At 31.3% G+C, this 12,671-nt stretch overlaps 1 pseudogene; it reads left to right on the top strand.

The window, feature by feature from the left end:
• The first annotated feature begins 1,753 nt into the window (after window positions 1–1,753).
• LOC149555859 (putative disease resistance protein At4g33300) lies at window positions 1,754–12,300 on the top strand (annotated as a pseudogene).
• Window positions 12,301–12,671: the final 371 nt, after the last annotated feature.

The following is a 12,671-nucleotide window of genomic DNA, read 5'->3' as shown; positions in this document are numbered from 1 at the left end:
TCTCATGCTTAAGTTAGGGAGCTGCTCTAGCATGGAAATCTTCCTTAGTTAGTCAAGCAAGGGAATCCTTTTCCATTGGTATTTGTTAACTGTATCTCGTCTGCTATTGATGAGCTCTTCATTGTGTGAACCATCTCCTATTGACAAGGCTGGATAGTCCTCTTCCATCCTCTCCTCCAAACAGTGCCTGAAAATGATTCATGCCTTAATGTGGTTTTTGGATTCTCTTCTCCTTCCCCTCGATCTGTCTTCGCCTCCTCGAAGTTTCTGAACACCATTCATGCCTCCACCTTTGATGTGAAATCCTCTCCCCTTCCCCTCTTTCTCTTCTGTCTTCATTGAAGTTCTTAAAGGCAATTGAATCCTCAACTTGCTTATGTCAATGCAATCTTCTCCCCCATCTTCTCAATATATCCTCTTCCTCTCCTTCTTCTTAAAGAGCTTAACGGCCATTCATATCTCCTCTATTCCCTTCAATAACCCCCTCCTCTCCTCTTTTATGCGTATGAAGAGCATTTATTCATCATCTTGCTTTACTTGGTGTAATCCTCTCTTCTTCCTCTTAATCTGTGCTCTTTTCTGGTCTGCTCTCCTCTTCCTCTTAAGCTATCCTGTTTGGTCACTCCTGTGAAGACATCTGTCCTCCCCTTCTCATCTTTGATCCATCCATTCAAGCCCCTGATCTATCAAGACCTTACTATCAGGTCAAGTGGCCAATATGCGGAATACTTATGCTTAGGATAGCTTTTATTTTCACTGGGAAGTGGGCTTGTCCTCTGATATCAAAATGACAAGTTAGAAAATGTTTCCAATGAGGAAGTGGTGTGTTTAGAGCTTCTAGTCTGGTTGGCAAAGTTGCGTGGGGATTTTTAGCCTGGCTACAATCCTACGTTAAACTTCTAGGGATACTAGAACATAAGACCTGATCTCACTTACTGTAGTATGCTCTTTGTGTTCAAACTTGTGTATATTGGTAACATCACCGAATCGTGATTAGACTTGCCTGTCAACCTCTCAATAAAGAAGTCAAATTTCAATATCTTTATCCTAACTTACTTCCCAATGCATTCTAATGACAATAGTAATGGGAGAGTTGAAGGAATTCATATATTGCTGTAGTGATTACGAATCTGCATATGTGCTCAACCCTTGCAATTTATTGGCCACCACATCGCAGAAAAAACTGCCCTTAGTAGGGGAAGAAAAACAACACAAATACGATACAGACTCAATGAATTAGCAATTTAGCAAATAAACTTATTTATGTTTGTTAATTAATTACTAATGAGACTTTACGTATACTTGTCTATCTATTGGAAATGACCCTTGCATTGTTTTCTGATTTCCCTGACCTCACGTTCTCCATTCTTCTTCTCAGAATGTTTTGGAGACAAGATAATTTTTCAAACAGTTTCACAGCTACCAGATAACAAGATGATTCTTGAGAACATATGGAAAATGATTACTGGGGATCAACCGTTGCCTGATTCTCAGAGTGAGAGCATTCATGAGGCTCTTCAGGAAATACTCAGGCTTAAGCGAGAAAATATTCTAGTCATATTAGATGATGTGGGGCCAAATGTTAATCTCGAAGAATTGTTGTTTGAAGCAAAGGGATGCAAGATTGTTGTTACAGTCAGGGACAGTGCCAATTCCATACACCTTGATAGCACTCATTATATGTCTTCGCTTGGAGAGGAAGATTCTCTGTCCCTCTTTCATTATTGGGACTTTGGATAAGAAAGCATTCCAGATGGATGGTTCACCAAGCAACCAGTCAAAGAGGTATACCTATGTCTATCTGGACAATGATACAAAAAAATGCTTTTTGGACCTGATATTGTTTCCTGAAGTTAAAAAAATCCCTGTTGATGCTCTTGAATTTGGTACAACTAACTCATAATTCAAGGTGAGTGTCTCCTTTTAGATTCTTTTGTTGAAATTGCGTTGAAATATGTAGCAGAAAGATATAAATAGTGATCATCAAGCCGAAAGAGTAAATCTCCCATTTCTTCCAGCATGATCTAAATGGAGTTTGGACATGTAATTGTTTTACTTCAACTCAAAATTTGTAATCATTGAGATGTTGCTACTTCATTTTGAGAACTTGAAAAAGATGTCTCACTGAAGATTGAATGCATCTTAACTCTTGCTTTCCCAGCAATTGTAAGATATATTCAGTTCAACATGATATGTTGCAGTGTTTGGCTATTTATTGTGCAGAATCTGTGGACAACAACCAAAATGACAAGATATGCAAAAGGTTGAGATTATCTCCATTCTCTTGCTGGGAAGGTCCGTCACATGGAGATATAAAAGCCGTTGAGATTATTGCCATTCGCACAGGTTGATTGCTTTAAATTGGTTTATTGATATTCACAAGTATCGGGCTTCAAGCAAATGAGTTAGGCCCATCAAAATATATATATTTCTTCTTTAAAAAGTTTTGAATACTTTTGCAGGTCCAATGAAAGAGAATAAATGGCCTAAGTTGGAGTTTTCGAAGGCCCGTGCTCTTGTATTGATATTTGATGGAAATGAATATTTCCTTCCACCATTTGTGCAGGAAATGTCTCGGTTGAAAATTCTTATCATAATCAACAAGAAATCCTGTAGGGCTAAAATTGATAGCATGTCAACCTTTAGTTCATTGGTTCAACTGAAGAGCCTTCAGCTTGAAAAATTGATTGTCCCTGATCTAGATTATTTTCAATATTTAGAAAATCTTAGGAAGCTCTCACTGAGTCTCTGCAGCACTGATAAGGGATGATTGGACATTGAAGTGTGCTCAAAGTTGCTTAAACTTGAAGAGATTAATATTGATTGCTATGAGGATATTGGGGAATTTCCTGTTGGTATTTGCAATTTCACTTCACTGAAAACACTATCTATAAAAAATTGCAATCAACTTCGCAAGATTCCTGAGAATCTGGGGAAGCTTGCAGGATCTCTTCAAGTGCTGAGCTTAGTTACTTATCTGAATCTCAAAGATCTGCCAGCCTCAATTTATGAACTTGGAAATTTCCATTTCCTTGTCAAGGCTTGGAGGCTCTTCCACGTGACTTCAATAAGTTGGAGAGACTCAAAATTCTCAACATGGGTGACTGCAAAAAAATCAAGAAACTTCCTAGAATGGTTAATGGCCTTATGTCTTTGTCAGATGTGATCTGCGACGAGCAATTGAAAAAAGAGTAGTCTCATTTTCGTGAGTCGAGTAATGTGATAATTGCAGAACCAACATTTAGTTTAGAGTTTTTGGACACATAACTTTGCTCCGGCAATCATTTATATTGTGAACAGTGACTGTGGACCATGGGTTGAGTAATTTTCTTTCTAGTTTTAGAAGCGGAGTTAGAAATTAAGACCATTTGTGTCATTGGGGTTGGAGTTCTATCTATGCACTTTAAACTTATGGCAGAATCACAGAGTGCTTAGCACTATCGTCAATATTGTATTTATGTCATATGTTTTAATTTTTAAATTATTAAGGGTTTTAGTGCCTAGCTACAGAAGACACACGAGTGATCATGCTGCAATGTTCTTTTCATGGTAAATTGTGCCTGAGCAACAATTAAATCCTTTCGCTCGTGCTTTAACGTGTTTTACTAGAGTAAGAAATTAGCAGATCAAAATTTTTCTTTTCCGCATATTACATTTTCCTGGGTCTGGCAAATGGAAAGGGATTTATAAATTCTTAAGCCTTAACATACATCTGGTAGATGGTGGAGAACAAACAGAATCAGTATAAGTACGTAATTTATGGATTTGATTGTGTAGAGTTTTTTTTATCATTAATGTTTTGGATCATAGTACATGATTCATCAGTATAAGTACGTAATTTTTGGATTTGATTGTGTAGAGTTTTTTTACCATCAATGTTTTGGATCATACTACATGATCCATCATCAAGATACAAGAGAACAAGAAGATCCATAGTGAGGACAAAAATGAATACTCCCTGCAAAATTTCTATCTCGCCCTTTGCCAAAAAAATTCTGACGTGGGACTATATTTATGTTAGATAGTTTTTAATTTTTAATTTTTTGATTAGTACATAGTTTTTAAATTTATTATCATGTAACTAAATTTAATAATATTGTTTTACTTTTAATAATTTAATTGAATAAGGGACTTGTATATATATTCATTTACAATTAATATACTATTATTTTATTTCAATAAATAATACATTTGACTTTTTAATTTTATAGTATACTATAATTTTGTATTAACATTTTTAAATAATTTTGACAATTAGTGGAATATATATATATATATATATATATATATATATTTCAATGTTGGTGATCTAATCTTTTTGTTATTCTAGAAAGCTTTGTACATTGTTATTAGTCCTTGCAAATTAATCTATGGGCATACAATTAATTTAAAATAAAATAAAATATCTTAATAGTCCAAAATTGAAAATGATTTATATTTAAAATATATTTATGTTTACTAATTTCATCATTCTTATTGATTGTTATATTTTTGTTAGGGGCTAAAAGTATTTTTTCTGGGACTAAAAAGCCTCCATCAATTTGGATATTCTGTATCATTTTATTCTAGGGATTTACATCTTATCCAAAATCTACTAGGTGTGTTCAAATCAAATCATTTTTACAAACAACAATTAAATTGGTAGGGGATTCTCTAGCCTCAACCCAAAACCAGCCACTGTAAATTGAAAATTGAGAAGTCCTTTCTTCTAATATGAGGCCCAATTAGCAAATCTTATGGTACGATGTCTGCTTCCCCGTGCAACTCTCTCTTTTTAATTGGAAGAAATCTTCTTTCAACATGAAAATTTTTTATTTTAAAATTATGAACCCTAGTCAATTTCCTTGTACTGATCAATGCCTTCTGCAATCAATTTGGTTTTGTATCTTTTCTTACTTGTCCTCTTATGGCAATCAAAATGTCTATTGATTTTTAAAAGCTTAGTGCTTTAGGAGAAGTGAAAGGAAATCACAAGTTTTATTTTCCACTAGAGGGTGCATTTTCTCTTGCATTGTTTCCCTCCTATTGTCACACTTTGCAAGCACTTATTAAATTTTGGTGGCTCTAACTGATTAGAGAATAAAAGCCTTGGCTCTGCTTCTTCTAAGAATAACAACTCATACACTGACATTTTTTTCATCCTCAATCTTAGATTATGACTTGGATCAGTACTCTGGTTTGATTGTTATTAATTAATATTGTCTCTCTTACCAACAACATTTCTCAGTACCCCTCTATCTCCCCACTTACCTTACCTTAGATCATTTTCCTAATAAAATATAATATAATACTTACTCTGTAATATAAACAAATTTCTAGATTAGTCAGATATGAATAAAACATGATAAAACATATTTAAAATGGTGATAAATGCTACTCCGTGCAAAGACCAAAACCATGACATGCAACCTGTAACTACACCCTTTCATGAGACCACGGGGCATCCAACCAAACTGTTGATGTGAATGAATTGTTAGGATGCCCATGGCTTGTATTCCTTGCGTTAAGTAGGAAATGTTTGAAAATATCTCAATGGCAAGTTAGATGACAATATATTGTCATTCACTTTTTTCTATGCAATTGAACAGGTTGGAACAAAAAATTGTACAAACTCAAACGTTAATGACAATTATTTTATAAACTGAAATGAAGCAAGGGGAAGAAACGAGCCCACAACCACCTAAGCAGTCAAAGCTTAGTGTGTTGCTTAAGCTCGACCATTTGAAAGGAACACATCTATTTTCCAAAGAAACATGGATGTAACTAAATGTCAACAAACCAAGATGTTGGTCTTTTCACTTAAAAAGGAACATAATGTGGTAACATACAAACTTTCACACTTATGTGGAGCTCCATGGAGATCATGACATAATAAGGATATCTATGCATAAGACTAATCTTAAATAATAAAAGCTTAGTTGGGAATCATAGAGGATGAAGAGAGATAAAGGAGGTTGGAAAACACTATATACTCATCAAAACACACGCAGGTATCCAAGAGCATGGGTTACTTGTCATGTCAATGTTTATGGATGGGATGTTTGGATAACCAGCAAATTGAATCTCAAATATTGGCAGACAAAAGAACTCAAAAGCAAGTTACCATGAGCAGATTCAAGATTAAAAACTAAAATCTTATATGAGATCCCTGTATAGAAAATGGGTACTTGTCGAATTGTAGAAGTAGCTATAGTTCACCTACTAGGGTATCTCAAAAAGATCATGAAAGCTGACAAGTGGCCCATTATAGTATGGAACGAAAGTTGAATAGAATAAATAAAACTTGGATGAACCAAAATAATTGGTGGATTTTTGACCAAGTCATTAAAAGGCCCATGGACTGATCAAGAGATAAAATACAATGAAAACATCAGACTAATCATATAAAATCAAACTAATCATGCAGACCAAAACAACTTGGGAGGAAGTGGCAAGCCATATGAACATGACCAAAATGTTTACATGGGTACAAAAATCAGGTGGAAAATGAAGATACTCACTAGTCTAGCTATAGATTAGCTATTCAAAATTTAGTTATGAGATTGCTAGATTGAAAAACTTGAAGACTATAACTATAAATGGAAGTGACAATATATTGATACTGTAGTGACTGGGCTATTTTAGTGTGTTGGGGAAAATATTGATTAACTCGGTGTCAGTAGGAGGCTCAGGTTTTCATAAAAATTATTTGTACTTTAGTTCAGACATAACTTCCCCAATCCCCTCTCTATATAGACCTCTATAAAAAAACTAGTTAGTGTATAGGCTTAAATCTACACACTCAATAAATGAGGATTAGTAGCACCAAATGATCTAATAATGAAATCACATAAGCTACCAAACATGAGCCTATGAATGTTCAACACAATAAGAAGCATTAAATAATTCAAAGCGCATAATAAAATATGCAAACCAATCCAATACTCCAAGATTTTGTTACTTCTCTTTGGTCGTATGAAGTGTGCACAAAGCTGTGATTTTGGTAGCACTTAGACTCCGAGCTCCAAGAAATATGATAAAAAGATAGGATTTCAAATGATAGGAAAATGAGATAGGTTCGATCTGAAAGTTAGTTATGAAATTAAGATATATGAGAATTGTTTATATAGATTTTTTGGAAATCAATAAATGGTTGAGATCAATTTGAAAAAATCATGATGAATGGACAAGGATGAAAGAGACTGGAGGAAAAATTGGAAAGTTTCCAATTTTAAATTGAAAAAGACAAAGGATAAAATTTGAGATATTTTCAATTTTGGAGAGATAAAGTTTCCAAAAATTGAAAATTGATACTTCAGAATCATTTTTGATTTTGTATTTTTAGAAAAAATAGATCTTTTAGTTTATGAAGATTTTCTAATTTTTAAATTTCAATTTCTCATAAAATTAATTTTTCAGATTTTAGAAGATTTAATTGAATTAAAACTTCAATTAGATTTGAAAGATGAAATTAACTAACAGATGCGCATTTATGTACATGCAATGATTAGCGATAGGAATGATTTGTGTAATTGAATGAAAGGAAACAAAGAATTATTATGGTTAAATTTAGAATTATAATTAGATTAGGTTTACAATTTAACTTAATATTTAATTAGGGTTAGAGTTAAGTTTGAGGTTACATGTTTCAAGTTGGCCAAGATTAGATGTAGGATTATGATTTAAATATATCTTAAATTTTTAATATCACCTACGATTAATGCAATAGTAGACTAATATTTCTTAAAATCATTTACATAGTGTAAGATTAGGGTTAACTTTTTTATGTGTAAGTATTCAAGTTAGGTTAAAAGCTTAATTTATTCGAGAATATTTTGGACAATATTGAAAACTCATTATTTCTAGAGTAAGGGTTCAATTTCTAAGTATGATTTAATAAAGCTTAATTTTAGGTTAATGGTTAATTTATTAAGATAGATGGATTTATATTTTTAGCAGGTGAATACAATTTTCAATCCATAGACAATATTGAATTAAGTTAGGATTAAGATTATGTTTAAGGTTTAAGCCATAGTTAAGGTCACATTGTAGTTACATTATGGTTAAAGTTTGGATTAAGGTTTAGCCTAGGGTTAAGGGTTTGGGAAAATGATTATTGTTAAAATTGAGATTATGATTATAGTTAGGATTGAGATTATGGTTATTGCTAGGATTTACATAATGGACAGCTCTATAAGTTGTGAGAATATGATGATCTTAGAATACATTATTATAATATAGGTAAATAAATGCTTATATTATGTATTATGTTGGAATTAAAATAAAATAATTTATTTTAAATAAATAAATAATTGTGAAAATTATGAAAATAAAAAAGAAATAGAAATTAATTTACATATACGACAAACATTTGTAAATTTCAAATCCTTTTAATGTAAAAAATTTCAAATTATAAAATTAAACTATAATTTTACAACTAAAACCTAGATACAAATAAAATCTCTCTATTTATTAAAGGTATGTAAACAATATTTAATTGCATGCATTTCATTTTTATCTTAATACTTACTAAATTAAAAAATAGAAATTTTTTTATTTTAAAATAGAAATAAATTAGTATAACATATATTTTAATTTTTCTTCTAGATTGTAAATCATTTGAAATTTTAAAACTAAACAAAGTTCTATATCTATTTTTCAAAATGAATCAACACAAATTAAAAACTAAAAAATTGAAATCTATACTTAAATGTTACCTTTCTATATTTATTTATTTTTAAAAACATTTCTACTTTATTTTATGCTTTTGCATGCATATTGATAAGAAAACAATTATTTTATATTTATACTCTAAACAACACTTGTATTAGAATTTATAAAAAATATAGAAAGTAATCTATGTATATAACAAAATTTTCTAAATTATAAATTATTTTTGTGTAAAAAATCAAATGATAACATTAAACTACAAATTTAAAACTAAAATCTACTTACAAAGGAAATATGTCTATATTTATTGAAGATATGTAAACTACATTTTATTTTTATCTTAATAATTACTAAATCCAAAAAATATAAATATATATGTGCTAGATATATATATTTTAATTTTTCTTCTTCCTTATATATTATTTAAAAAATTAGAATTATATTAAATTATATTTTCAATTTTCTAAAATGAATCAACTTAAATTTAAAAACAAAAAACTAAAAATCTAGACTTAATGCGAACTTTATATATTTTTTAACAATATAAATATTTGTCTTCTATTTTATATTTTTGGATGCATATAATTTCAAATTGTAATTGATATGAAAACAATCTTTCAATATTTTTTTCTTAATCAACAGTTCTAAATATAAAATCTAGATACAAATGCAATCTTTTTTTATCTTTTAAAATTTTGTATTCTATTTACTTTATGCATTTCAAGTTTTAATTTAAGATAATTTAATTTTTTCATTTTAAAATCAAAATGTGTATATAAATTAACTATCTTTATTATTTTTAAGATTTATTGAAAAAAATATGAATCATTGCTAATATATTTGATAATAAAAATAATAGATCTTTAAGATCTTTCATAAATAACACAGATTTATGAGTACATATATTTAGAAATGAATATATTTGCAAATCAAATTGAGGCTATCAAAAATGATTTGAACAATATATAAATTGAAACAAAACTAATATGATTTAATCTTGTTCATATTTATTTTTTGTCATGCATGTATTACCATTTCTATTTGCTTCCTCAACTTCTCTATAATCAATATGCATGCATTTTGTAATTGCTCACTATGCATTTATTACTATATGAAACTTGTCAAACAATTCAAACGAATATAAAAACTTGTTATAATCTATATGCATACATTTTGTAACTACTCATTATGTACTTATTATTATGATAAACTTGTCAAGCAATTCAAACCAGTATATAAACTTATGGCATTATAATAACTGCATATATGAAGAAAAAAAAATTGAACAAGCACAGAAGATAAAATAACCAAAATTTTTGATAGGAAATCCAATAGAACCTACAAAATGTCAAAAATGAGAGAAAAAATAGGTTAATTGATAAACATTTAAGTTAAATAGAAGAATAAATAAAGACTTTTGAAGAAGAAATAAAAGTTAGAAACTTTCCTACAAAAGTAACAATGATAAAGGAAACTCTAATTTTTTTTAACTGAGTCTTTTAGATCAACAGAAAATCATAAAACCGTGAAGTCTTACAGTATTTCCATCCAGTCTTACAATATTTCCGTGAAAAAAAAGAAAATTGAGGAGCAAAGCATTCTAGATGGATGGTTCAACAAGCAACTAGTCAAAGAGGTATACCTATGTCTATCTACGTCTCATTTATTGATTTTAGTGAACCTGAAGTCTGCTAAATTTTCCATAATACAACATTATATTTTGCTAGCTGATATTGTGTAGATCTTCTATCCATTCCGTGTTTGCAATTTAAGAAGCATGGTTCGTTTAGTTCAATGTGTAGATCTGAAGGCCACCCTTTGAGATTATATTGGGGCTAACTAGTCTGTACTAACAGGTAGCAAAAGAATGTCTAGGATTACCACTTGTATTGGAGGTGATTGGACATTATTTACATAAATACAGTGAAAATGCATATTGGGAATATGCCAAAAGGCATCTTTCACAAGGAACATGAATCAATATTAGATCGTATGAAGAGGATGTTCTCAAGCGCCTAGCACTGAGCATAGAAGATCTGGACAATGATACAAAAAATTGCTTTTTGGACCTGATATTGTTTCCTGAAGTTAAAAAAATCCCTGTTGATGCTTTGTTTTATATTTGGATTCATGTTCACAACTTAAGCCCAGAGCATGCGTCGATGATTCTTGTTGATCTCGAAAAAAGAGGGCTCTTGAATTTGGTACAGCTAACTCATAATTCAAGGTGAGTGTCTTCTTTTAGATTCTTTTGTTGAAATTGTGTTGAAATATGTAGCAGAAAGATATAGATAGTGATCATCAATCCACAATATGTAAAATTAACAAGCTGAAAGAGTAAATCTCCCATTTCTTCCAACATGATCTAAATGGAGTTTGGACATGTAATCATTTTACTTCAACTCAAAATTTGTAACCATTGAAATGTTGCTAATTCAATTTGAAAACTTGAAAAAGATGTCTTACTGAAGATTGAATGCATCTTTACTCTTGCTTTCCCAGCAATTGTGAGATATATGCTGTTCAACATCATATTTTGCTGCGTTTGGCTATTTATTGTGCGGAATCTGCGGACAACAACCAAAATGACAAGATACGCAAAAGGTTGAGATTATCTCCATTCTCTTGCTGGGAAGATATAAAAGCCGTTGAGATTATTGCCATTCGCACAGGTTGATTGCTTTCAATTGGTTTATTGATATTCACAATTATCAGGCTTCAAGAAAATGAGTAACGCCCATCAAAATATATATATTCCTTCTTTAAAATGTTTTGAATACTTTTGCAGGTCCAATGAAAGAGAAAAAATGGCCTAAGTTGGAGTTTTCGGAGGCCCGTGCCCTTGTATTGATATTTGATGGAAATGAATATTTCCTTCCACCATTTGTGTAGGAAATGTCTCGGTTGAAAATTCTTATCATAATAAACCAGAAATCCTGTAGGGCTAAAATTGATGGCATGTCAACCTTTAGTTCATTGGTTCAACTGAAGAGCCTTCGGCTTGAAAAATTGATTGTCCCTGATCTAGATTATTTTCAATATTTAGAAAATCTCAGGAAGCTCTCACTGAGTCTCTGCAGCACTGATAAGGGACAATTGGACATTGAAGTGTGCTCAAAGCTGCTTAAACTTGAAGAGATTAATATTGACTGCTGTGAGGATATTGAGGAATTTCCTGTTGGTATTTGCAATTTCACTTTACTAAAAACACTGTCTATAAAAAATTGCCATCAACTTCGCAAGATTCCTGAGAATCTGGAGAAGCTTGCAGGATCTCTTCAAGTGGTGATCTTAGTTGCTTGTCTGAATCTCAAAGAACTGCCAGCCTCAATTTATGAACTTGGAAATATCCATTTCCTTGTCAAGGCTTGGAGGCTCTTCCACGTGACTTCAATAAGTTGGAGAGACTCAAAATTCTCAACATGGGTGACTGCAAAACAATCAAGAAACTTCCTAGAATGGTTAATGGCCTTATGTATTTGTCAGATGTGATTTGCAATGAGCAATTGAAAAAAGAGTAGTCTCGTTTTCGTGAGTCGATTAATGTGATAATTGCAGAACCAACATTTAGTTTAGAGTTTCTGGACACATAACTTTGCTCCGGCAATCATTTATATTGTGAACAGTGACTGTGGACCATGGGTTGAGTAATTTTCTTTCTAGTTTTAGAAGCGGAGTAAGAAATTAAGACCATTTGTGTCATTGGGGTTGGAGTTCTATCTATGCACTTTAAACTTATGGCAGAATCACAGAGTGCTTAGCACTACCGTCAATATTGTATTTATGTCATATGTTTTAATTTTTAAATTATTAAGGGTTTTAGTCCCTAGCTACAGCAGACACATGAGTGATCATGCTGCAGTGCTCTTTTCATGGTAAATTGTGCCTGAGCAACAATTAAATCCTTTCGCTTTTGCTTTAACGTGTTTTTCGAGAGTAAGAAATTAGCAGATCAAAATTTTTCTTTTCCGCATATTACATTTTCTTGGGTCTGGAAAATGGAAAGGAATTTATAAATTCTT

This window comes from Cupressus sempervirens, chromosome 5, assembly GCF_028749045.1.
Source record: "Cupressus sempervirens isolate cs-2001-9-10 chromosome 5, ASM2874904v1, whole genome shotgun sequence".
Lineage (NCBI taxonomy): Eukaryota > Viridiplantae > Streptophyta > Pinopsida > Cupressales > Cupressaceae > Cupressus > Cupressus sempervirens.
This window is presented reverse-complemented; position numbering and strand designations above follow the sequence as displayed.